The sequence below is a fragment of the Helianthus annuus genome, chromosome 15 (assembly GCF_002127325.2).
Source record: "Helianthus annuus cultivar XRQ/B chromosome 15, HanXRQr2.0-SUNRISE, whole genome shotgun sequence".
NCBI lineage: Eukaryota > Viridiplantae > Streptophyta > Magnoliopsida > Asterales > Asteraceae > Helianthus > Helianthus annuus.
In genome coordinates, this window is record NC_035447.2 from 40,558,708 (window position 1) to 40,583,792 (window position 25,085).

Consider the following 25,085-nt stretch of genomic DNA (forward strand, 5'->3'; position numbering starts at 1 on the left):
GCTGCTGTCCTTTTTTAAAAATCTCGAATACAACTGTTTTGCATATTGCCCAAAGAAGCAGCTGTATATAGCTTACTGTATACACTCTTGAACCTTTGACCATGCCATTTACTAGTCTTAGGGTATTATTCAACTGCTTACTGTATACACTCTCGAATACACTCTTGAACCTTTGACCATGCCATTTACTTTATCACTTTAACTTACTGTATACAAAATAGAAATAATATATTAGTCTTAGGGTATTATTCATATAAGGGCATTTAATAAGTTGTTTAAAAAAAGGGTTTATTAAATAAATTAAGAGAATGACTAAATTACCCCTCTTTAAACTTAGTATTTTTAGAGTATTAGTCATTTTGGATGGATTTAGCAAATTTTTTGAAACCTTAGTGGTTCCTATGAGAAAAAAACTTTTTTTGGATGGATTTAGCAACTATGAACAAACGTCAGGGACGATTTTAGCAATTTACTCTTTAATTAAAAAATATTATATGAGTATCAAAAATCACCGAAATAACAATAAAAGTTTTTTACTATCTATACTATATAATAAAAGAAACCTGATTTTGGACACGTGTCATTCATTGAAGATGTCTACATTTGTAATTTCCTACCTTTTCATACTTAATATTATTATTTACCAAATTGACACTTTTTTATTTAGTTTACCCTTATCTCTTCATACTTAATATTATTATTTACCAAATTGACACTTTTTTATTTAGTTTACCCTTATCTCATATTTTATAATAAGGATTAAACATTAAATATTCGAAGCTATTTATTTATTAATAAATAAGTTTTCTTTAACGTAACGAAAAAAATCCCAAATTCCCAATACATATTTATACTAACATATTGCCATATTTGGGGCAAAAGTGTAAAATAAAAAATAAAAAAATGAAGGTAAAAAATGACCCCCAAGAGAAATAATAACGGCTATATTAACATTCAGATCGTTCGAATGGAAAAGTTGATGAAATTACTGAGTATGATGATGGTGATGATGATGATTTAGTATATATAATTAGATTTATTCAACCCGTATAATACATGGGGTTTATAAAGATATAATTTTTTTTTATTATTTAGTTTATAAAATTACATTTATCCAACTCGTGTAATATACAAGATTACAAAATTACATTTATTTAACCCGTGTAATACACAGTGTTTTTAAAGATATAACTTATTTTATTATTTAGTATATATAATTAGATTTATTCAACCCGTACAATACACGGGTTTTTATTATTTGGTATATAAAATTACATTTATTCAGTACAATGCATGAGGTTCTTAAAGATATAATTTTTTTTTAAAATTTTTATAAAAAATACATGGTCTTTGTCTCGATTGCTAAGTGTTATGTGCATTATGTCCAAAGCTTGATGCAAAACTACTATCGAGTCGAGTATTTAATCTGTGTAATACACATGGTTTTTAAAGATATAACTTTTTTTATTATTTGGTATATAAAATTACATATATTTAACCCGTACAATATACAAGGTTCATAAAGATACAAGTTTTTATTATTTAGTATATAAAATTACATTTATTCAACCCGTGTAATACACGGGGTTCTAACCTAGTTTACTATTAAAATATTCTATGTTTTTTGTCGCTCATTGAATTACGCAACCTTTTAACACAAGAATTGCATTCAAGTTTTAACAATGCAACTAACAAAAGTTACAAATTTCAATGAAACATGCAACCTTTAAAGAAAAAGGTTGCAATTTCTAGTAAAATTTGCAACCTTTAAAAAAAAGTTGCAATTTTAATAATATTTTGCAACTTTTTTGTGAAAAAGGTTACATTATATCTTTTAATGCAACCTTTATGTTGAACTAAGTTGCATTAGAGTCAAATGTAACACAACTGAAAAAAGTTGCATCTAAAAGGTTGCGTTAGCCTCATTTTCTAGCAGTGGGAACAACTTGGGTTGTCCTACATACAATCCTCACGTGATTCGATGATTTCTCTATAGTTAGGTTGTTTATGTTATTGTGCAAATCCTAGTTCGTGACCCTCCTTGGTTGTTGTTACACCAAGTGAAGTGGTGAACATTCAAGGGGTTCCTAAATGGAAGCATGTCCTTCCTACCCCATACATGACATCTATGATAACACGAGGTGCCTAAATGAAGATTCTAATCTTCTACCTCCTACTTGAATTATTGGACTAAATAATATGTAGTACTTAACCTAGATATATATATACACTCATTCGAACCTTTGATGTTGAACTCATGTTTATATGTTAAAGTAGTAGAACATCACCTAAGACCTAAACCTTGTTGTGATTCTTATGGGTGTTCAACTCATGAAAACATTATCATAACCCAAGTGTCATACAAGTGTTAAGTGTTGAAGATGATTATTTTCACATGCTATTTACATATCTTACTTTTTATGTTGTTTTGAATGCCGAATCTCGACTCTAAGCATACTTGAACTTTAACCCTACACATTCAATCTTCCAACCTCATCAACTCGTCAACAATTGGATAATTGGAAAGCATATGCAAACTTTGTGAGTATACTCGTATTCCCCTTTTTTACTTTTACCACTTTTGGGGTGTAACATGTTTATCTATCAACAAACTTATACATGAACATTTTGCTTAAACACATGAACATTCCTATAACATGCTTGTATACTTGATGCTTTAAACTTGGATTTATCTTATGTGTTGAATTTATCATTAACTTCGTACGAGCCAAACCATGACATATGTAGCGCTATAGGATTAACGACCCGCCCCTTTATCTCGGTTATGTTGTCACACCCCCAAAAATCCGCCCGCGGAGTACCACCGCTTGGAGACGTGACATGACCAGGATCAAGCCATCAATCATATCAAACATAGCATTTAAGTGTAAAGTAGAAAATGTATCTCTTCGTGACATGACTGATGTTCATAACCAAACATTATTTAAGTAGCGGAAGCATAATAATGAAAACCCAAAATAAGTTATAAGTTCAAATATCGTTCACGATACGTATAACACAACGACCTGCTCCTTCTTGTGCAAGCACCTTTAGTACCTAAGGTCCTGCAAGGCATGCAGCAGATAATCAACAACTAGTTGAGCGATGTCACACCCCTATCTCCACGTGTCACCGGTGGGCCCGGTGTGGGGTACAGTGACGTGGTTGGCATCGTCATAGACAAACAACACAATATAATAATGCACAGCGGAAGCAGAAATAGATTCATTTCAACTTTAATTAAAATGTAATAATAAACATCATAAGTAGTTGAAACGGATCCACAGGCGGATCAAATAAAATAAGATAAATTGTTCAACAGTTTATTTGTCGTCCGAGCTTGCGAGACTATAGTGGACGCTCATAGGAAACAGCCAGCCTAGTTCGTTTAGTACCTGCACTTAACCTTTTGGGAAAAATACGTCAGTTTACACTGGTAAATACAAATCAACTGACTCAATCTGAAAATGATTGAAAATTGATTTAAATGCACAAGGCATAAATATTTTTATTAACTTGGGATAATTATGCAATATAAACTTGTGAACGAATTACATGTACTCGTACTTTTGGTGGCCCGGGATCTGCTGTCCGGGCTAAAGATTAAATGACACACCACATTAAAGAGTTATACACGTCGGGTGTACGCCTACACCCCGTGCTCTGGTCGTGGCCATCTCGTAAGATAATGCCAAGGATATCCGGGACACGGTCAATAACCCCCCCAAAGCCTAAAGTAAGACAAGACTGTTTAAACGAGTCGCACAAACTATTCAAGACTGTACACCCAAGGCGCAGGATTTGTGCGCTCGATCAAGCGGTATTCTATATACCGTACCCCAAGCCCGTATAGGGAAAATAAGTCAAAATGTATTTACCTGAGTAAGTATGAATCACAATTGGTAAGTGTAGATAGCTTTTACTGGGCCTCCTATTCTGGAACAAAGGTTTATAATAACCTATTAGATTCCTAACGGGTCTTTATTTAAGCCTTAGCTTAGACCGGTTAGTTTTAAGGACGATACGGTACAAGCGCACGATTAAGCGAAAGACCGGATAGAATGTGATTTAGACCCGACAAGTTTGAATACTTGTATAATATGGATATACTAAATACATTCTGGATTTTGAGATAAAAATGATAACGTTTGACCCGTTTCGGTCAATTTACGCAAACTAGTTACGTAAACCGAACCGAATGCAAAAAGGGCGTTACGGGTAACCAAAAGAGTCATATACAAGTTCCCTGAGATAATATGCTTTAAATATGATATAATATCAGCAAGTTATGTTCTATATTGCCCCGAACGAATTTAAACTCAATTTATGCCTTATAAGGGCATTTTGGTCATTTAAAAGATTATAAAAGAGTTAAATTGGAAATCTAAGTTACGGGTCTGATTTATACAGTAAATATACTTAATTTGACATGTTATAACAGTAGGGTATGACCCATAAACAAAACTTATCATTTAAATTCAAACTATGCACCGTAGGGGCATCTTGGTAATTTCACAAGGGCTAAAAATGTCAAAACTGGAAATCTGAGTTCAAAATCTTATACTTACTGTTATTATATGAAAATATGCTAAACATATCAGTAGATATGAATCTTATATGTTTAATATAGGTATAACGCATACTATGCGTTAAAAACGCTTAAAAATGCGATTTCGAGCCGTTTCCGGGTTTTTAAAAGAAAGCTGAGATTTTTATATTTCCAGAATGCTCAAAATAATTTATTTAACAAATAAAATCAGTAGAAAAAGGTTTGGGGTCAAAAGGATTTATAAAACTCATTTTATGGCTTAAACGGTCAAAACCGGCATTAACCGAATCGACTTAGCGACGTATGATCCGATCAGCCAAAAATTAAATAAAAATCTTCAAAAATCCCAGAATATTATATAACATCAGTGGGTAAAAAGTTTTATATCGAAAAGTGGCCTGAAATAGGTTATACGCTAAATGCGCCGTTTATGTAACTTTAAGATATAGTTTTACGATATCGGCCATAACTAAAAATCTGGACCACTAACTGATCTCAAATTTTCGGTGCAAGTTTATATATTAGAAATAAAGATTTCTACTCTTTCACTTTTCCAAAAATCACGTTTTATATCAACAAAGGGCAAAATAGTCAACTTTAAGCATAAATCGGAAACATGCAAATGAATCGGCTAAGTATAGACTCGAGATATAAAAATTCCAGAAAGTTATACTAAAATAAAAATGGTCAAAAATAAGCTCCAATACAGATCTCAAACATGCATGTACGGATCCGAATCGATAGTCTACGAAAAAGTCGTTTTACAAGACTTTCGGTTCCGATTCGTATTTATACTAAAGATTGTCGAGTTGATTATGATAAAACACATTCTTATATCCATTATAAGTTATTTTTGATGATCAAACTGATTGCATGTCATCTACATTACCATTTAAGCTATTTTTCGCAAAAACGATTTCTGGTGACTTTTTAAGAACATCTTTGACTCGACAATTAACATGCAATAAGTGGGAATCAGAGAATACCCTTTTGAGGGTTTGTTTCCCACATAAATACCAACATATCAGTGGTTTCAATTTGAGAAATGACAGAACCAAACTCGTTTAATCGAAAAGTCAAATTATAAGAACAACGGTTTGACTTTTAGCAATTAATCTATGCTAGAACGAATTATAGAATGATGTAAAGGATTACCAAGGTCCTAATGAAGCCTAACAAGCACTTGGAGTTTGCCTTGATGATCAGAAAGCTCCTGGAGAAGTCTTGAGAGTTCTTGAAAATTTGGGAGTTCTTGTTTACAACACAAGTGTTCAATAGAATGAAGAATAATCTGATTTAAGGTGGTTGCAGAGGTTACAAGAGGTCTCTAGGTGTCCTAGGCATGCATACACTCCTATTGGTGAGTTATGGAGGCGTTGCAAGCTGTTTACCACTTCAAAAATGGACCAGAATGCAAACAATTCGCGAACTCAGCATCTGATAGGGGCACGCGGCCCGCTTCAGATATCCCAGGCGGGCCGCCTGGGGTTCTGCAGGCCCAAAACTTTCAAACTTTGGCAGCTTTGGTCCCTGTCCTTGCACGCGATGTTTTGGCTACTTATCTTGACTCGTAAACCCCCAAACTTGGTTTTTAAGAACCTTGGGACATTTACCAACATGGTAATGTCCTTGGATAACTTTGCGCTCAACCGAAAAGCCATGAAATTCGACGTTGACGCTTTTAACCCCTCAAGCACGGTTTTGGCCATAACTTTCTCATACGTTATCGAAACTTCACGAAATTTTTACCACATATTCTAGTGAGTATATTTTAGCATTACAAGGCTTCGGGTCTGCCAAAAGTTCACTCAGAGGTATAAATTCAACATGTTGACACTTTTGGCCCCTATAGTTTGTAATTCCTCACTTTTGTGCATTTTCCGCTTCGTATGATCCATGATCCATCCGTTTAAGGTTATTAACATTATGTAGGGTTATCATAGAGTCTATTTATCCATTGTTGACACTTTGGACCCTTACGTTCCATAGTTTTCACCGTTTGTCACTTTTAGTCCCTTTAAAGTTTGTTTTCACATACCGGAACCTTATGACACGTGTCAAGACATTATTGGACGAAATTTTTCGAGGTGTTACATCCTCACCCCCTTAAAAGAAATCTTGACCTCGAGATTTACTGAAACAAATGAGGATATTTCTCTTGCATCGTAGATTCCACTTCCCACGTATATTCGGGACCTCTACGGGCATCCCATTTGACCTTAACAATAGGCACGTGCTTCCTTCGAAGCTTTTTCACCTGTCGATCCTCAATCGACAAAGGTTTTTCCACGAACTTCAAACTCTCATCTATGTGTATATCTGTATGCGGTATAACCAGTGATTCGTCAGCGAAACACTTCTTCAAATTACAGATGTGGAACACATTATGAATAGCGCTAAGTTCTTCAGGCAAGTTTAACTTATAAGCAACTGACCCGACACGTTCGATAATCTCGAAAGGTCCTATATATCTCGGGCTTAGCTTGCCTTTCTTACCAAATCGCATCACCCCTTTCCAGGGCGATACTTTAAGCAATACTTTATCACCTACATCGAAGTGAAAATCTTTGCGCTTAGGATCCGCATAACTTTTCTTCCTATCCCTGGCAGCTTTCAAACGATTGTGAATCTGAACGATCTTGTCTGTCGTCTCAAAGACGATATCTGGTCCTGACAGTTGGACTTCTCCAACTTCTGCCCAACAGATGGGCGATCTACACTTTCTACCGTATAAAGCCGCAAAAGGCGCAGCTTTTATGCTGGAATGGTAGCTATTGTTGTAGGAGAATTCAATCAGTGGTAGGTTCTTATCCCAACTGCCACCCAAGTCGATCGCACATGCACGAAGCATGTCTTCCAAAGTTTGAATAGTACGCTCACTCTGACCATCAGTCTGAGGATGATAGGCCGTACTAAAATTCAAACGAGTGCCCAACGATTGCTGGAAACTCTTCCAAAAATGCGACGTATATCTAGTATCTCTATCGGAGATAATAGATACAGGTATACCATGCAATGCTACAATCTTATCGACGTATAATTGAGCTAACATATCGGAGCTATACGTCTCCTTGATGGGTAGAAAATGAGCTGACTTAGTCAGTCTATCTACTATGACCCATATGGTATCATTTCCCTTTTTCGTCTTCGGCAATGAAATCCATTGTCACCATTTCCCATTTCCACTTGGGAATTTCAGGTTGTTGAAGCAAACCTGACGGCTTCTGATGCTCAGCCTTGACTTGCGCACAAGTCAAACATTTAGCTACATGCTCAGCTACTGACTTTTTCAAACCAATCCACCAGTAGTTTGCTTTCAAATCCTGGTACATCTTATCAGCTCCAGGATGAACGGAATATTCAGAGCTGTGGGCTTCCTGGAGGATAACATCCCGAAGTCCTCCATAAACTGGAACCCATATGCGTCCGTTTAGTCGTAGCATTCCATCTTTGTCGTAGGATAACTGCTCCTCAGTTACTCCTAACTTTTCTTCAGGATAGTTAGCTTCCAGCACAGCTTCCTTCTATGCAGCTAACACCCTTTCATTCAAATTGTTTCTTATTTCAATGCGCTTGGCATTGATTCTGATTGGTTTCACCCTTTCCTTTCTGCTTAAGGCGTCGGCAACTACATTTGCCTTGCCTGGATGGTATCTTATCTCGCAGTCATAATCATTTAAAGTTTCCATCCATCGCCTTTGACGCATGTTCAATTCCTTCTGATTGAACAGATGCTGAAGACTCTTGTGATCCGAATATATTATACACTTGGTTCCATACAAGTAATGTCTCCATAGCTTCAAAGCAAATACAACTGCACCCAATTCCAAATCGTGGGTGGTGTAGTTCTTCTCGTGCACCTTTAGCTGTCGAGAAGCGTAGGCAATGACTTTGCCTTTCTGCATGAGTACACAGCCCATGCCAGTGTGTGACGCATCACAGTACACCACAAATTCTTCTACGCCATCGGGCAATGTCAACACTGGAGCATTGCTCAACTTCTTCTTCAAAATATCGAAGGACTCCTGCTGCTTAGGGCCCCAATCGAACTTAATCTTCTTACGAGTCAACGAAGTTAGGGGCGCAACAATTCTTGAAAAGTTCTCGATAAATCGCCTATAATATCCTGCCAATCCGAGGAAACTGCGAATCTCGGTAGGAGTCTTCGGCTCCTGCCAGTTCATGACTGCTTCTACTTTAGCGGGATCTACTTGGATACCACGCTCGCTTACTACATGTCCAAGGAATTGGACTTCTCGAAGCCAAAATTCACACTTCGAAAATTTGGCATAAAGCTTCTCTTGATGCAGAAGTTTGAGAATACAACGAAGGTGTTTCTCATGGTCGGCTTGGCTCTTCGAGTAGATAAGGATGTCGTCGATAAAGACGATGACGAATTTATCCAGATAAGGCTTGCAGACCCGATTCATGAGATCCATGAATGCGGCTGGTGCGTTGGTGAGCCCAAACGGCATCACTAGGAACTCGTAATGTCCATAACGAGTCCTAAACGCTGTCTTGTGCACATCTTCGTCTTTGACCTTTAGCTGATGATAACCTGACCTCAGGTCGATCTTGGAGAAATAGCTAGCTCCTTGCAACTGATCGAACAGATCGTCGATCCTGGGTAACGGGTACCTATTCTTGATAGTGACCTTATTAAGCTCACGATAATCGATGCACAGACGCATCGATCCATCCTTCTTTTTAACGAACAAGATTGGCGCTCCCCAAGGAGATGAGCTAGGTCTAATAAAACCTTTAGCTAACAAATCATCCAACTGCGTCCTCAACTCCTTCATCTCCGTTGGTGCCAATCTATATGGTGCTCTTGCTACAGGCGCAGCGCCTGGAATGATGTCTATCCGAAACTCCACTTGCCTATCTGGTGGCAAACCGGGTAGTTCTTCAGGGAATACTTCAGGGTATTCTGAGATAACAGGGATATCTTCAATTTTCGGCTTCGGCTCATCAATGGTAACTTGTGCCATATAAATGACACATCCCTTCTGCATGCATCTGGATGCCTTGAGCATGGACAATTGCTCAGGCAATCCATGCTGGGTATCTCCTTGAATAGTGAGTGACTCACCAGACGGAGTCTTCACTACTACTTGCTTTCTGCTGCACAGAATCTGGGCTTGGTTACTCGATAACCAATCCATGCCTATCACTATATCGAATCCAGCTAGCTTAAAGGGAAGCAAGGATAACGGGAAAGAATGATTCCTAATGGATATAACACACATCCATCTAGAACAGTCGAGGCGGTTTCTATGGTTCCGTCGGCTAATTCCACCTCATATTTCACACTTAAGGTTTTAATAGGAAGGTTTAACAATTTACAAAACTTATCATCTACAAATGACTTATCAGCTCCTGAATCAAACAAGACTCTAGCAAAAACATCATTTACAAGAAACGTACCTGTAATGACGTTGTCGTCTAGAACTGCTTCCTTGGCGTCCATTCTGAAGAATCTCGCATTAGTCTTCTTTCCGTCGTCAGCTTTCTTCGCATTCTTTGGGCAATTTGGCCGGATGTGCCCTTTCTCATTGCAACCAAAACAAGTTGCGTCCTTAATCTTCTTGCAATCCAAGGCTTTATGGTCTGTGGACTTGCAGATTCCACATCATTTCTCGTGAGACTGGGATTTCGCTTCCAAACGACATTTCCCAAAATGGTGTCTCTTGCAGGTCTTGCATCTGGGGTTTTCACCCGATTGATGATCTCCCTTCTTAAATCCCGACCCTTTCCTATGGTCGTTGTTCCCTCTGTGTCGTTTCTCCGATCTTCGTGAGGTGTCATCATCACGTTTCCTCTTGTTTTCCTCTGAGCTCTTCATAGCTCTCAATCTGACTACATCTTGAGTGAGGGAGAGGGATAGATCAGCTACGGATCTGAATGTCGTAGGCCTCGATGCCTTAACGCTCGCTTTGATCTCTGGTGCCAAACCCCCAATAAAACGGGCGATCTTTCGCGGCTCTGGGGTCACCAAATATGGCACTAATCGAGATAAAGTGTTGAAGGTAGTGAGATATGCCTGACAATCGAGGTTCTTCATTACCAGAGATACGAAATCCGACTCAATCCTTTCGACCTCGTGCTGCGGGCAGAAATTCTCTTTGATTAGGGCTACAAACTGATCCCATGTCAAGCTGTACAGAGCGGCCTTACCGGCAGCTTGTAGAAGAGACTTCCACCATGCTAGAGCATCTCCCTTGAATGACTGGGACACGTACTTCACAACGTCCCTATCAGCACACCCGTTGATATCAACAACAGTGTCCATCTCATCAATCCATGTCATGCAGTCAACTGCTCCTTTTTCCCCAGTAAAATCCCTTGGTTTGCATGAAACGAAATACTTGTACGTACAGGACTTGCTGTGCGTATCATGCTTCAGCTTGATTTCTTGCTTAGGAATACTGCTGTGGTTGGAGGAGTGATTATTCCCCTCATCCTTCTTCGGCTCATTCTTCTCAGAAGGCGGCTTACTATGAGCCTCTGAATGAGTCTTGGGCTTGACGTGCGATACGGTTCGGGTTCTACTCCGAGTCCCGCTAGATTCCCTGAATTGCCTATCCATAGCTTTGGCAACAGCGTTTTCAACCAGCGCTTGCAGTTCCGCACCAGTGACGTGAATCTTTGTATCATCTGGGTGTTCTCCAGAATGACTGTTGGTCTCCTCCGATTTGGCCATGTAGCTTTAAGCTACATAAAAGGACAAGGTCTTATTTAGAAACCTAACAGTATTATCGTTCTAGACGATTTATTAACCATGGTATTAAGAACCATAATAGTTAATTTATTTAATTTCATTCAGGGCTTTTATTAGCAACTATATTATGGAATGAAATATATATATTGGCACCATAGGCCTAGTCACTTCGGACAACTTCTAAATTATAAATTTAGATTTTTATAGGATTAGCATTGTATAATTAAACAAATAATCCTTTACTTGGCAGGGAGTCATAGACCACAACTGCCTTTTTGCTTTATACGACATAGTCATAACCCGTAGGTATCAAGTCACAATCAGACTTGTATACAGATATAATCTGTAGATAATTTATTAAAAAGGGTGGCTTGTGTGATTTTACAGATCACGCTTAGCCAGGAATGCTAACATGTTTACAGATGTTAACAGAGATTTGAATCTTTTCAACCAGGTTTTACCATATTGGCTAGGCCTTTTAATAAGACATTCAAGCTAGGTTCTACCTTACTAAGATTCTTATTAAAATGGCAAATCAAATAAAAATTGATATTTTCCATTTATTTGAATATTATATTCATGCACATAGATAAAATGAAAATTCAAATTAACCATTTTAAATTTTAAATAAAGTAACTAGTACAGCTTTGCCCTAAACGGGACTTTAATTCAAATGACATGCCCACGCAGGGGCTAAACCAAATAACAACAATAAATAAACAAAACAAACAGACAAAACCCACGCAGGGGTTAACAGAAACAACATACCCACGCAGGGGTAGAATAAGAGCAATATACCCACGCAGGGGTAGAGTACAGGAATAGATGTCCACGCAGGGACATGAGTAAAAGAGCTAACAACACAGGATTTAATAATCCTTCTTACTCTTACCCTTAATCAAGTCAACCATCTTCTTGAACATACCGCGGTTGTGTCGGCGATCTTGTCGCATTTCCTGTTGCAATTCCCGTCGCACGTCGTGTATCCCTTGCAGGATTTCTTGGACTTGCGGTGGCGACATCATCGGCGCCGGCGGCGGTGGCTGATACTGCGGTGGCTGTGGAGGCTGCGGCTGTTGGTACCCTTGCGGTAAGTACCCAAAAGCTGATTGTCCCGTAGCCCAGGGACCTCCAAAAACACTCTCCTGGTTGAGAGGGTTGTAGCCTGAAGCTAACCAGTAGGGATCCCCTGTATAATCATAACCGGGAGGAAAAGTCGGCTCGAAGGGGTTGAACTGTGCTGCGCTCGCATACGCAGGGATGGGCTCTCCAAAGTTCTGCGGCGGTAGTGGCGCAATAGGCGCAGAAGAAACCTCTGAGACGGGATGCGGAGACTCTCCCATCTCTGACTCCTCGTGGAGCGGCGAGTAGCGGCTGCTACCTGAATGTCGAGGGGTGCCAATGCGAATCCCTCCTCGCGTAGACATACGCGCGTTCCTCCTTGGCCTCTGAGGCGGAGGAGGCAAAACCGGTGGTGGTGGCGGTGACGGAGTGATCACGTCGCGCCAGAAGGCCTCAGATGGGTCCTGCTGCAAAGGCGGCTGCTGAAGCTGCTGGTGCTGAGAGTGGTGCTGAGAGTGCACGGGAGAACCGTGGTAAGACTGGTGCATGGGGGAGTTATGGTAGCTGGGGTTAAAGACCCAGTCGTGCTGCTTAAACCTCTCCTCGTAGCTGTCAACACCATTGAAAGGTGATCCCCTGTATGGTGACCCATCCGATATCTCAATGGGATGGTTGGGAGTGCCGGACGGTGGCATGGAGGGATCGGTGTCCTCGTCGACCTCCATCTCGTTGCCACCAGAGAAGTGGTCTTCAGGTCCTAGTGGGTTATGACCCACTGGTTCATCCAAGTAGGCATCAGGGTTGTACAGGCCCTGATAAACGGGTGTTGGGTAGTTGTGAGGTGACTGGTGAAGAGGTATGAAAGATCCATGGGAGTCGTGGGGCCCATTTTCAGAATGGGGCCAATGAGTGGGGTAGGGATGGCGAGGTACTCAAAGATACCGAGTGCCTGGCTGGTTCAGCAATTGATCTCCAAAGATCGTGGGCTGCAGTGTTGTGCGATGCTGATGGGGCTCGCCTGTGCGAAGGCCCTGCCTCATGGTCATGTGATGTGGCGAATCCTCCTCGTCCTCGCATACGTGGCGGCATGATGAACCTGTCAAAAATCAAACAAGTTGCACAACAAAATATATAAGACAAAGCTAATAATAAATAAAAATAAAACAAACGAAATTTTGAACGTTTCCTAAGTTCTTTGTCTAGACTCGAAAATCGAGGAATGTGCAATTGTGTAGCTGAGATCAAACACAAAAGACTAGTGTTTAATTCACTCAGCGTTGGCTCTGATACCAACCTGTCACACCCCTATCTCCACGTGTCACCGGTGGGCCCGGTGTGGGGTACAGTGACGTGGTTGGCATCGTCATAGACAAACAACACAATATAATAATGCACAGCGGAAGCAGAAATAGATTCATTTCAACTTTAATTAAAATGTAATAATAAACATCATAAGTAGTTGAAACGGATCCACAGGCGGATCAAATAAAATAAGATAAATTGTTCAACAGTTTATTTGTCGTCCGAGCTTGCGAGACTATAGTGGACGCTCATAGGAAACAGCCAGCCTAGTTCGTTTAGTACCTGCACTTAACCTTTTGGGAAAAATACGTCAGTTTACGCTGGTAAATACAAATCAACTGACTCATTTTGAAAATGATTGAAAATTGATTTAAATGCACAAGGCATAAATATTTTTATTAACTTGGGATAATTATGCAATATAAACTTGTGAACGAATTACATGTACTCGTACTTTTGGTGGCCCGGGATCTGCTGTCCGGGCTAAAGATTAAATGACACACCACATTAAAGAGTTATACACGTCGGGTGTACGCCTACACCCCGTGCTCTGGTCGTGGCCATCTCGTAAGATAATGCCAAGGATATCCGGGACACGGTCAATAACCCCCCCAAAGCCTAAAGTAAGACAAGACTGTTTAAACGAGTCGCACAAACTATTCAAGACTGTACACCCAAGGCGCAGGATTTGTGCGCTCGATCAAGCGGTATTCTATATACCGTACCCCAAGCCCGTATAGGGAAAATAAGTCAAAATGTATTTACCTGAGTAAGTATGAATCACAATTGGTAAGTGTAGATAGCTTTTACTGGGCCTCCTATTCTGGAACAAAGGTTTATAATAACCTATTAGATTCCTAACGGGTCTTTATTTAAGCCTTAGCTTAGACCGGTTAGTTTTAAGGACGATACGGTACAAGCGCACGATTAAGCGAAAGACCGGATAGAATGTGATTTAGACCCGACAAGTTTGAATACTTGTATAATATGGGTATACTAAATACATTCTGGATTTTGAGATAAAAATGATAACGTTTGACCCGTTTCGGTCAATTTACGCAAACTAGTTACGTAAACCGAACCGAACGCAAAAAGGGCGTTATGTGTAACCAAAAGAGTCATATGCAAGTTACCTGAGATAATATGCTTTAAATATGATATAATATCAGCAAGTTATGTTCTATATTGCCCCGAACGAATTTAAACTCAATTTATGCCTTATAAGGGCATTTTGGTCATTTAAAAGATTATAAAAGAGTTAAATTGGAAATCTGAGTTACGGGTCTGATTTATACAGTAAATATACTTAATTTGACATGTTATAACAGTAGGGTATGACCCATAAACAAAACTTATCATTTAAATTCAAACTATGCACCGTAGGGGCATTTTGGTAATTTCACAAGGGCTAAAAATGTCAAAACTGGAAATCTGAGTTCAAAATCTTATACTTACTGTTATTATATGAAAATATGCTAAACACATCAGTAGGTATGAATCTTATATGTTTAATATAGGTATAACGCATACTATGCGTTAAAAACGCTTAAAAATGCGATTTCGAGCCGTTTCCGGGTTTTTAAAAGAAAGCTGAGATTTTTATATTTCCAGAATGCTCAAAATAATTTATTTAACAAATAAAATCAGTAGAAAAAGGTTTGGGGTCAAAAGGATTTATAAAACTCATTTTATGGCTTAAACGGTCAAAACCGGCATTAACCGAATCGACTTAGCGACGTATGATCCGATCAGCCAAAAATTAAATAAAAATCTTCAAAAATCCCAGAATATTATATAACATCAGTGGGTAAAAAGTTTTATATCGAAAAGTGGCCTGAATTAGGTTATACGCTAAATGCGCCGTTTATGTAACTTTAAGATATAGTTTTACGATATCGGCCATAACTAAAAATCTGGACCACTAACTGATCTCAAATTTTCGGTGCAAGTTTATATATTAGAAATAAAGATTTCTACACTTTCACTTTTCCAAAAATCACGTTTTATGTAACATCCGTCAGAATGGATATCCAAAATCCGACCCGTTTTAAAATTCGGATCCTAACCCTATACGAAAGTCGGGAATTCGTGCGTTAATTCGGTTAAAACAAATAATTATAAGATTTGTTAATTATAATTAAACAAGTTAACGTAGTTAAGTTAATAATTAAAAATAATAAAGTTGAATAAATAAAAGTTATTAAACTATTTTTCTAAATGATTAAAAAAAAATTAATTAAAGAAATTCACTAATAAACAGATTATAAGATTTTTGTAATAAAAGTAAAATTTTGATTAACAAGGTTAATCTAGTTAGTTAGTTAAACTGGAGGGACTAATCTTGCATTTTAATAAAAGTTAAATTCTGGAGACCATTTATGTTAAAAACGTAATTACTTAATATGCCACACACTCACATTTATGATCAAAACTTTTTAGGCATTCAAAGCATTAAAGTCAAATAATGTACGAAAATGATTTACTCTCTATTTAAACTAGTTTAATACCCGTCCGGTGGACGGGTTACGTTGATGTATTATAGTAACATGAATGAACCTATGAACACAAAGCTAATCTATATTAAGTATACACAAAATTAAATAACATGACAAACAAAAGCTAATCATGTAGCAGCAGGTACCATTGAAAATGAGCAGTAGTAAAAAACAATCCTTAACATACTCTTAGCTGACAATTACAACTCTTAGTCGCAAACTTATCCAAATAACCAATGGTCTGGTAAATTTTAATCAAGGTAATATGGAAAAAGACACGTTAATAGCCTGTTGCATGAAGAGCATTAGGAATGAGCATAGTACCGGACCCATACCGAAAAACAGGGAAAATGGGAACCGGTATAGAAGTACTTCAAGGTGGATTGGAATGCAATGTGTGGCCGATATAGAAGTACTTCAAGGTGGATTGGAATGCGATATGGTTTAAATGGTTTTAGATTTGTTGATTTTCTAGACACAGATATTACCCACTTACAAATTTAGCTAATTAATTATATGAACTCAAAAATCATGATATAATAATATACGTACATGATAAACTTCATTTTACAATATCAAATCCTCACATTCAAAACATTCACCTATTGTAAAAGATGACCCCTTTCATGTGCCTACTAATTTCGTTTATTTCCTCATTTCATGAATGATTTTCACGACCAAAACGATTTTAATAACTAACCTGAAGATCACTATTGTTTTGTTCGAAGATCACTATTGTTTTGCTCGTGTTTCCAACCACCATATATTCCCCCATCACTTTCTTGTTTTGATCAAACTCAATATGGAAACACATTACATTTCTCATCCATTATTCATCATCTCATTACCGGTGATGCTCGCATTACCGTTAGCCGCCTCTCAATCATTCAAACGTTCTACTCCAGCATACCCGTATGATATCGGGCTAAACCTCAATTCTACCATGAAAATCATAATAATTGCAGTCATCTTCAGCTTGAGTTTAATTTTGTTTTTTTCGTTATACTTTCGCAAGTGTTTAGACACCTCTTCTTTCGAGTCTCGCCTGCCTCATCCGCTAGGGACCAATCGCGCTTCGCGAATAAAATTCCCATGCGGCCTTGATAAAAAAAAATAGTTGAGTCGTTTCCAGTGTTTCTTTATTCTGATGTAAAAGAACTCAAAATTGGCAAAGGATGCTTGGAATGTGCTGTGTGCTTATCCGAGTTTGCGGACCACGAACGCCTTCGGTTTCTACCGAATTGCCATCATGTGTTTCATCTTGACTGAATTCGTGGTTAGCTTCTCATGCCACATGTCCAGTCTGCCGAGCTGACCTCATTGTACCCAATCCGGATGCTCAATCTGAGTTGAACCAGTTGCAAATGGGTGAATCAGGTAATGAAACTGAAACTGAAAATCATAACCCAAATTAAATTCAAGTAGTGCAAGAGCAAGCCAAACTATCCATATTCTAAAAATCAAAAATGACTTCAAATGATGCAAGCAAAGATGAATTTGAATCATCTAATGGAAGAAGAAATTCCATTTTATTTGCAAAGAAAATATTCATTCTTTCTGCTTCTAGATTTGTCAATGTAAATTAGTTATACAAGATAGACATCGTTTATAATGCCAGCAGGCGACCATCTTGACAGAAAAAAAAAAACCAACAAAATTAAAGGTTTTCATTTCTTTCATGTGCAATATTTAAAAAAGATAAAATAGAACACCTTACCTATCAACATTAATCTATTTAGCATCTTTAATTGATTCATAAACACATTGTCAGATTCAAGGCCGGTGCCCGACTTTTTCTTCCCCTGCAAAACAATATAAATAATGTTAAGCTTCTCACTCATACAAAACTATTAAACCAATTTAACTATGAATTGTCTAATGAACACAATGCAAATGGGAAATTGTTTCCAGTTCCTAGCGACACTATGGCTACTCGAGGTGACCGAGCTAGGTTGGGATCATAGACAATCCAACCGGCAATCAAGTCTAAAAAGTAGACCGAAAAAGGTAAGAATACCTGTATCCAACCGGAAACAAATCCAACTGTTCACTGAAGCAATTGGAATTTCAACTTAGGAAATTAAAAAACTTAAATTTCTTCTAGAATCTAGATTATTGGCAGCTTGTATGTCAATTTATGCGTTTTGAAGAAGAATGTGAACTAACTTAGGATCCTAAGTATCTTATGTCGTTTGATTAATGCTATTAATGCTTCTGAACATGGAGGATCCTTCCAAAGTGATTACATGGTTTTTAATCTCACATATACAATCGTATTATCTTTCAATTCCCCCAACATCTCTCAAAGCAAAAAGCTGCAAAAATAAAATTAAAATTTAAGCATGAACTTAAACATAAGCAATTAAGTATCTTTTAAAAGTACTGGTATGAACTTAAACATAAGCAATTAAGGTTTACTATTTTAAAAGTACTGGTATGATCTTAAACATAAGCAATTAAGGTGTAATGCATTAACAGATAATCATATATAACAAATAAAACACGAAACCAAGTATACATAAGCAAAAATATAACCTTTTAGTAGACGGGGCTGCAATATTCCATCATCCCCTCCAGATTCGGATGCTGCTCAAGCATGCATCATTTAAAAGATAGCGTATTAACCACATATGGCAAAAATATCTGAAAGCAATGAACATGCGACTTGCATCTCACAAGTAGAGATACTAAAATACAATATATTTAGAATAGGGACCATGTTGATATCATCATATATCACCAACGATAAACATAATTACTCAATTAGCAATTCATATGGCTTACTGAAATCCTGCACATCGCTTTAGAGAACCATCCCACCTCAACTTGAAGTCTAAAGGTTAGACAAAAAAGAAAGAATATAATTTAAACCAATATATCCAAGGGAAATAGCATAACTCTTTTCTTAAAATTCTTCAAGATGTTCAGATTGAACCACAAATTATAAATATGTTAATGGCTTAGTTAGTTGTTGTTAAACGTGTAAGAATCTTGTGATGTGAATCAAGGTTCACCGTGTAATATCTGAATATCGAATGGCCATAACACTGACACATGTATCCTTTTAAAGCATATACATATGCTTGTTAAACTTAATCATAGACCCTATTTTATTTTGTCCTGACCACAGGTCCAAAATACATATTAAAAGATCAAAATTTAACAAATATCATACCACCAAACTAAGTAATTTGGTCTACTTTTTATTAATTAGGAAATTGAAAACAGGCAAGAATAGCAGACCTTCTTGTGTGGCCAATTGTGAAGACAAACTATGAGCAACCACTAAGTGTTCCTTTCGAGAATCCTGATCCATTATTTAAACATCTGGCAACATAGAGAATCAATGCCTTGAAAACATCTGAAAGAAGATTATTATGTGATCAAAGGAAACAAATCAAAATTAGAATATGAAAAACTCATATGTTTCTAAAATAGGGTACCAAAAGGTAAATATACACGTAAATCATGAATAGGTGTAATTAGTCATAAACACACATATATTACAACTCACTCAAATAAACTTGTATACATGCCCTAAACAGGATCAAACAATTAGTGATAGAAAAAAGAACCTAGGAGCAAGTGAGAGAAAGACATTATCTGATTAACAATTCAAATAAAACAAATACATACAGCAAGAGTAGTGGCTAGAATCCCCCAAATCCCAATCTCGTGTTCTTCTTCCTTTCTGTAGCGATGGCAGGGTATGTTTTGTAGAGTGGTTCTTGAATTATCCCAATTGCCTTTCCCTGTTTCAACTTCGTCGTGGATTTGCTTCTTGAACACATAATATAAGGCTATTTGTTACCAGATTCATCTGCAAGAATGGCCAAAAATTGCAGAATTGACAGTGTTCTGACCCTAAACATCCTAGAGATGCAGATAAACACAAAATTGATCGATAAAACCTATCTGTGGATGAAATTCAGACGAGAGGGATTCATAAAAGAGGGAGAGGGAGATGAAGACTGAGGGACTTTAATCATATGTTTTTGAAAACTTACCTGTGGATGAAATCACGTCTCGAACTCTTGGAACCGTAGAAATTCTCCTCATTGTCGCCGGGCTGTGGAGGTGAGATGGTAGTTTTATGGGTGGGGAAGAGATACGAGACAACTGCTGGGCAGCCTAAAATCATGGGAGGTGGAAAACGTGGGGCAAAACCTTAACCGACAAAGAAACCGTCGATAACTATTGATACAACGGTTAAAAAAGTGAGTTTAAAGGGCTGAGATTAAACCTCAGCAAGATCCAATGGTCAAGGTTGATTTGAAAGTTGGTTCCACTTAATGGGAACCATATATATATATAATTTCAATGTTTATCAAAAAAAAAAAAAAAAAAAAAGAATACTGATTTCCTTCTTGAAACAATGTTGCCGCCCATATCAGTTGACTTCTTTACTCCCTTCTTTGCCGCCATGATAACAGCGAATAACCAGCCCATCTTTTCCTTTTTATTTTTATTTTTCGCTTAGTCCTGATTGCACGGGATTGATTGGAATTCTCTCCGCGTTTCCGAATTTGACATCAAACATGAACTTAACCCATAAACCCAACTCCTTACATTGACGTTTAAATCTTTCGTTTTCGGAAACTTCGTTGTTTCTAAAATCATAAACGTGCTATAAAACCGAGACCCTCATAACCACTTTTGAGACCACCCTCACAACACCTTTCGGCACTCTTGTCGGAACGACCATTAACAAGTCGCCGGAAGATCGAGAAACTCATCGGAGTAAACTGCAGTCCCGGAATTCGAAGTCGACCGGAAGTTGCTTGGATTTGAGTCGAAGTTCGCAACACGTGTTGGTCGTCTCGTTCGGTATACGTTCTGTCCATCCTATTCGTTCAGTTCTGTTGTATTAAAATATAAACCTTCTTCGACAAACTTCATATTCATTAATAAAAGAAACAATAGTCAGAACTGTTTGTTTATATATTTGTTTCAATCTAGATTCTCTTCAATCACGAAAAGTATGAAAACTGTTAATCATTCTTCACATACAATAAAAACCTTAAACTTTTGTGTTCTTTGAAAATTACAACCTTGGAATTGGGAATTTGTTTTAGGAAGTTCTGTCGATTTTAAATGAACATCTTGTTACACAAAGATATACAAACCACAGGTCATGGGATCGAACCCATGTGACCTGGTTTTAAAATCTTTTCTTTTTATTTATTTTTTTTTTCTTTCATAATATAATAATAATACAAGGATTTAATTACTAAAAACCCAAATAAAGTAAATGTTTTATTTCAATCTTTTTTCAGCATGGTAAGATAAAGTTATTTCTAAATTCCATCTTTTTATAATCTAACCATAAATATAATTGATCAACATTTATTTCTTTTAAAAGAAAACACTAACCTAAATAACTATTATAATTCATTTATAACATTTAAACCTTTAATGTTAGTTAGTCGACTCGTAAACCTTAAATATTAAGAATTTTTATTAACTAGATCGCTACGTGTTATTCTTAACTATTTAGGATAATCGTTCTAGTTCTCTTGGATTTCTCCAATCCTTACTCGTGCCTTATTTCAAGAAATACGCAACGCAATCTAAGGTGAGTATACATGACCCATTTTCTATTTTCCACTTTTGGGTGCAATATGTATTCTATATCAAACATCACAATCACATCTAACATTTTATGCACACTCTATCCTTACTCTATGTGATACATTTTAATCATGTTAGACATGTTATGCTATTGTAAACACTCATGACTATGTGTTCATTAACTTCGTACAAGCCTCCCCTAACAATGGTAGCGCTATAGGTTGAGAAACGCCCCTCTCGTTATATTAACGAGTATTGTTAGGTTAAACTATGTTAAAACCACCCTGTAGACTTTGGGTTGGACACTTTAATTGCGTTAAACTTTGGTTTGGACACGTAGAGTAACATCGTTTCGAGTATACTCTTAACATGGTATTGTATTCACATTTGGATATGAGCAACATTTTAAACACGTACTATGCTATGTATGAAAACTTGTATACTCGCCAACATGTTTTGTTGATTTATTTTAATACATATTGCAGGTTGATTGAACAGGAATCAAGAAACAAGCTAGGATGGCTTTAGAAACCCATTTTAGCATTTTAGTTAATTATTGAATTTATGTTTGTTTATTTGAGACAATGTACCTTACTTTAGAATTTAATAAAATGATTTAATTTATATTGTCACATTTAGTGTTATGTTGTTTTGAGCAAATTTGTTCGTCTCATCCCGATGTTTCCGCCATCGGTTGGGGTGTGACATTTTATATCAACAAAGGGCAAAATAGTCAACTTTAAGCATAAATCGGAAACATGCAAATGAATCGGCTAAGTATAGACTCGAGATATAAACATTCCAGAAAGTTATACTAAAATAAAAATGGTCAAAAATAAGCTCCAATACAGATCTCAAACATGCATGTACGGATCCGAATCGATAGTCTACGAAAAAGTCGTTTTACAAGACTTTCGGTTCCGATTCGTATTTATACTAAAGATTGTCGAGTTGATTATGATAAAACACATTCTTATATCCATTATAAGTTATTTTTGATGATCAAACTGATTGCATGTCATCTACATTACCATTTAAGCTATTTTTCGCAAAAACGATTTCTGTTGACTTTTTAAGAACATCTTTGACTCGACAATTAACATGCAATAAGTGGGAATCAGAGAATACCCTTTTGAGGGTTTGTTTCCCACATAAATACCAACATATCAGTGGTTTCAATTTGAGAAATGACAGAACCAAACTCGTTTAATCGAAAAGTCAAATTATAAGAACAACGGTTTGACTTTTAGCAATTAATCTATGCTAGAACGAATTATAGAATGATGTAAAGGATTACCAAGGTCCTAATGAAGCCTAGCAAGCACTTGGAGTCTGCCTTGATGATCAGAAAGCTCCTGGAGAAGTCTTGAGAGTTCTTGCAAATTTGGGAGTTCTTGTTTACAACACAAGTGTTCAATAGAATGAAGAATAATCTGATTTAAGGTGGTTGCAGAGGTTACAAGAGGTCTCCAGGTGTCCTAGGCATGCATACACTCCTATTGGTGAGTTATGGAGGCGTTGCAAGCTGTTTACCACTTCAAAAATGGACCAGAATGCAAACAATTCGCGAACTCAGCATCTGATAGGGGCACGCGGCCCGCTTCAGATATCCCAGGCGGGCCGCCTGGGGTTCTGCAGGCCCAAAACTTTCAAACTTTGGCAGCTTTGGTCCCTGTCCTTGCACGCGATGTTTTGGCTACTTATCTTGACTCGTAAACCCCCAAACTTGGTTTTTAAGAACCTTGAGACATTTACCAACATGGTAATGTCCTCGGATAACTTTGCGCTCAACCGAAAAGCCATGAAATTCGACGTTGACGCTTTTAACCCCTCAAGCACGGTTTTGGCCATAACTTTCTCATACGTTATCGAAACTTCACGAAATTTTTACCACATATTCTAAGTGAGTATATTTTAGCATTACAAGGCTTCGGGTCTGCCAAAAGTTCACTCAGAGGTATAAATTCAACATGTTGACACTTTTGGCCCCTATAGTTTGTAATTCCTCACTTTTGTGCATTTTCCGCTTCGTATGATCCATGATCCATCCGTTTAAGGTTATTAACATTATGTAGGGTTATCATAGAGTCTATTTATCCATTGTTGATACTTTGGACCCTTACGTTCCATAGTTTTCACCGTTTGTCACTTTTAGTCCCTTTAAAGTTTGTTTTCACATACCGGAACCTTATGACACGTGTCAAGACATTATTGGACGAAATTTTTCGAGGTGTTACAAGCGAGTTCACAGAAAGTAAGTTCATAACAGTAATGCGTAAGTTCATCTAGTGGGGGCTTCCCATGCATGTACGTACTAATGGTGGGGGTTTCCCATGCCTTGTGTATATATTACTAGTGGGGGATTCCCACGTTTATCTTTACTAACGGGGGCTTCCCATTATGGTACTTACTAGACTATTTGCAACCATGTGTTCTTCTTAATCCGAGAACAGGAATACGTACAAGGTCACGTAGGATTTACGTGAGTGCCCTTCCCCGAGGACAGTGGTACGCGTGGGGTTTACGTAGGATTTACGTAAGTGTCCTTCCGACCCGGAAGACAGTAGTGGGTATTAGGTTACGTAGGATTTACGTAAGTGTCCTCCCGACCCGGGAGACAATGGTAAATACTAGTTTACGTAGGTTTTACGTAAGTGTCCTGACTATCCTGAGGACGATGGTCTATAGTCTAGTGATTGCGTAAGTACGAGTAATCATTCCATATCAAACCTTCCAACCCAATTCCCAACCCGGGAATCCCATGCCTTGGCTGTGTGAACTCACCTTGGTTTGCTCGACAGATACACAAAAAGGTTCCTTGAACTAAAGTGGTTAATCTCGTCCTAACAGGGTTACCACACAAGTCAGGTTTTGACTCAAGTAATGCACGTATGAATCACAGCAAACACGCATCGCACGTTAGCAGTCAAGAGCACAACATAATCATACTTGTGCGTTCTAAAATATAAGCCCATATGTACCCGGCCCAAAACAATCCAATATTCTTCTCGGCCCAATAAGATTAAACAGTCCAATAAAGATCAGATAACAATTTCCAAGTATTCGGCCCAAACAGTTGGGCTTGTAACAGTAAAAGTCCAATAGCAACATAGTCAGTCTCGAGTCGAGACTATCGGTCTCGAGTTATGCTGGTGTCGAGATCTTGAGTCGCAACGAATGAGATCTCGAGTCGCAAGAGGGCTGGTCTCGGTTTGTCATGGTCCACTCGAGACTGTTCGGTCTCGAGTCGCAACTAGACCCGCAACCTCGGTCTCGGCTGGTGCTGCTGTGTGCGAGTGTCGTGGTCTCGAGTCGAGACTAGGAGATCTCGACTCGCAAATCCTGGTCGAGACAATCCGATTGTAACAACTTTCCATAATTCAGT

The 25,085-nt window shown here is 37.8% G+C and overlaps 2 long non-coding RNA genes across 12 annotated transcripts; one reads left to right on the plus strand and one right to left on the minus strand.

Moving 5' to 3' along the window:
- Positions 1–16,641: 16,641 nt before the first annotated feature.
- Positions 16,642–20,399, minus strand: LOC110911495. 11 transcript variants are annotated; one of them, XR_004880752.1, is made up of 7 exons: positions 20,137–20,397; positions 19,766–19,949; positions 19,373–19,490; positions 18,914–18,962; positions 18,665–18,715; positions 17,847–18,444; positions 16,642–17,521 (listed from the first exon to the last, which is right to left on the minus strand). It is a non-coding gene; the product is annotated as an uncharacterized LOC110911495 (long non-coding RNA). The 11 variants fall into 11 exon arrangements; XR_004880756.1 differs by having other exon boundaries at positions 18,665–18,962; positions 19,373–19,456; positions 20,137–20,399; XR_004880750.1 differs by having other exon boundaries at positions 18,665–18,962.
- A 173-nt stretch (positions 20,400–20,572) lies between these two features.
- On the plus strand, positions 20,573–22,332 carry LOC110909624. Its single transcript, XR_002575494.2, has 3 exons — positions 20,573–20,956; positions 21,627–21,704; positions 22,186–22,332. It is a non-coding gene; the product is annotated as an uncharacterized LOC110909624 (long non-coding RNA).
- Positions 22,333–25,085: the final 2,753 nt, after the last annotated feature.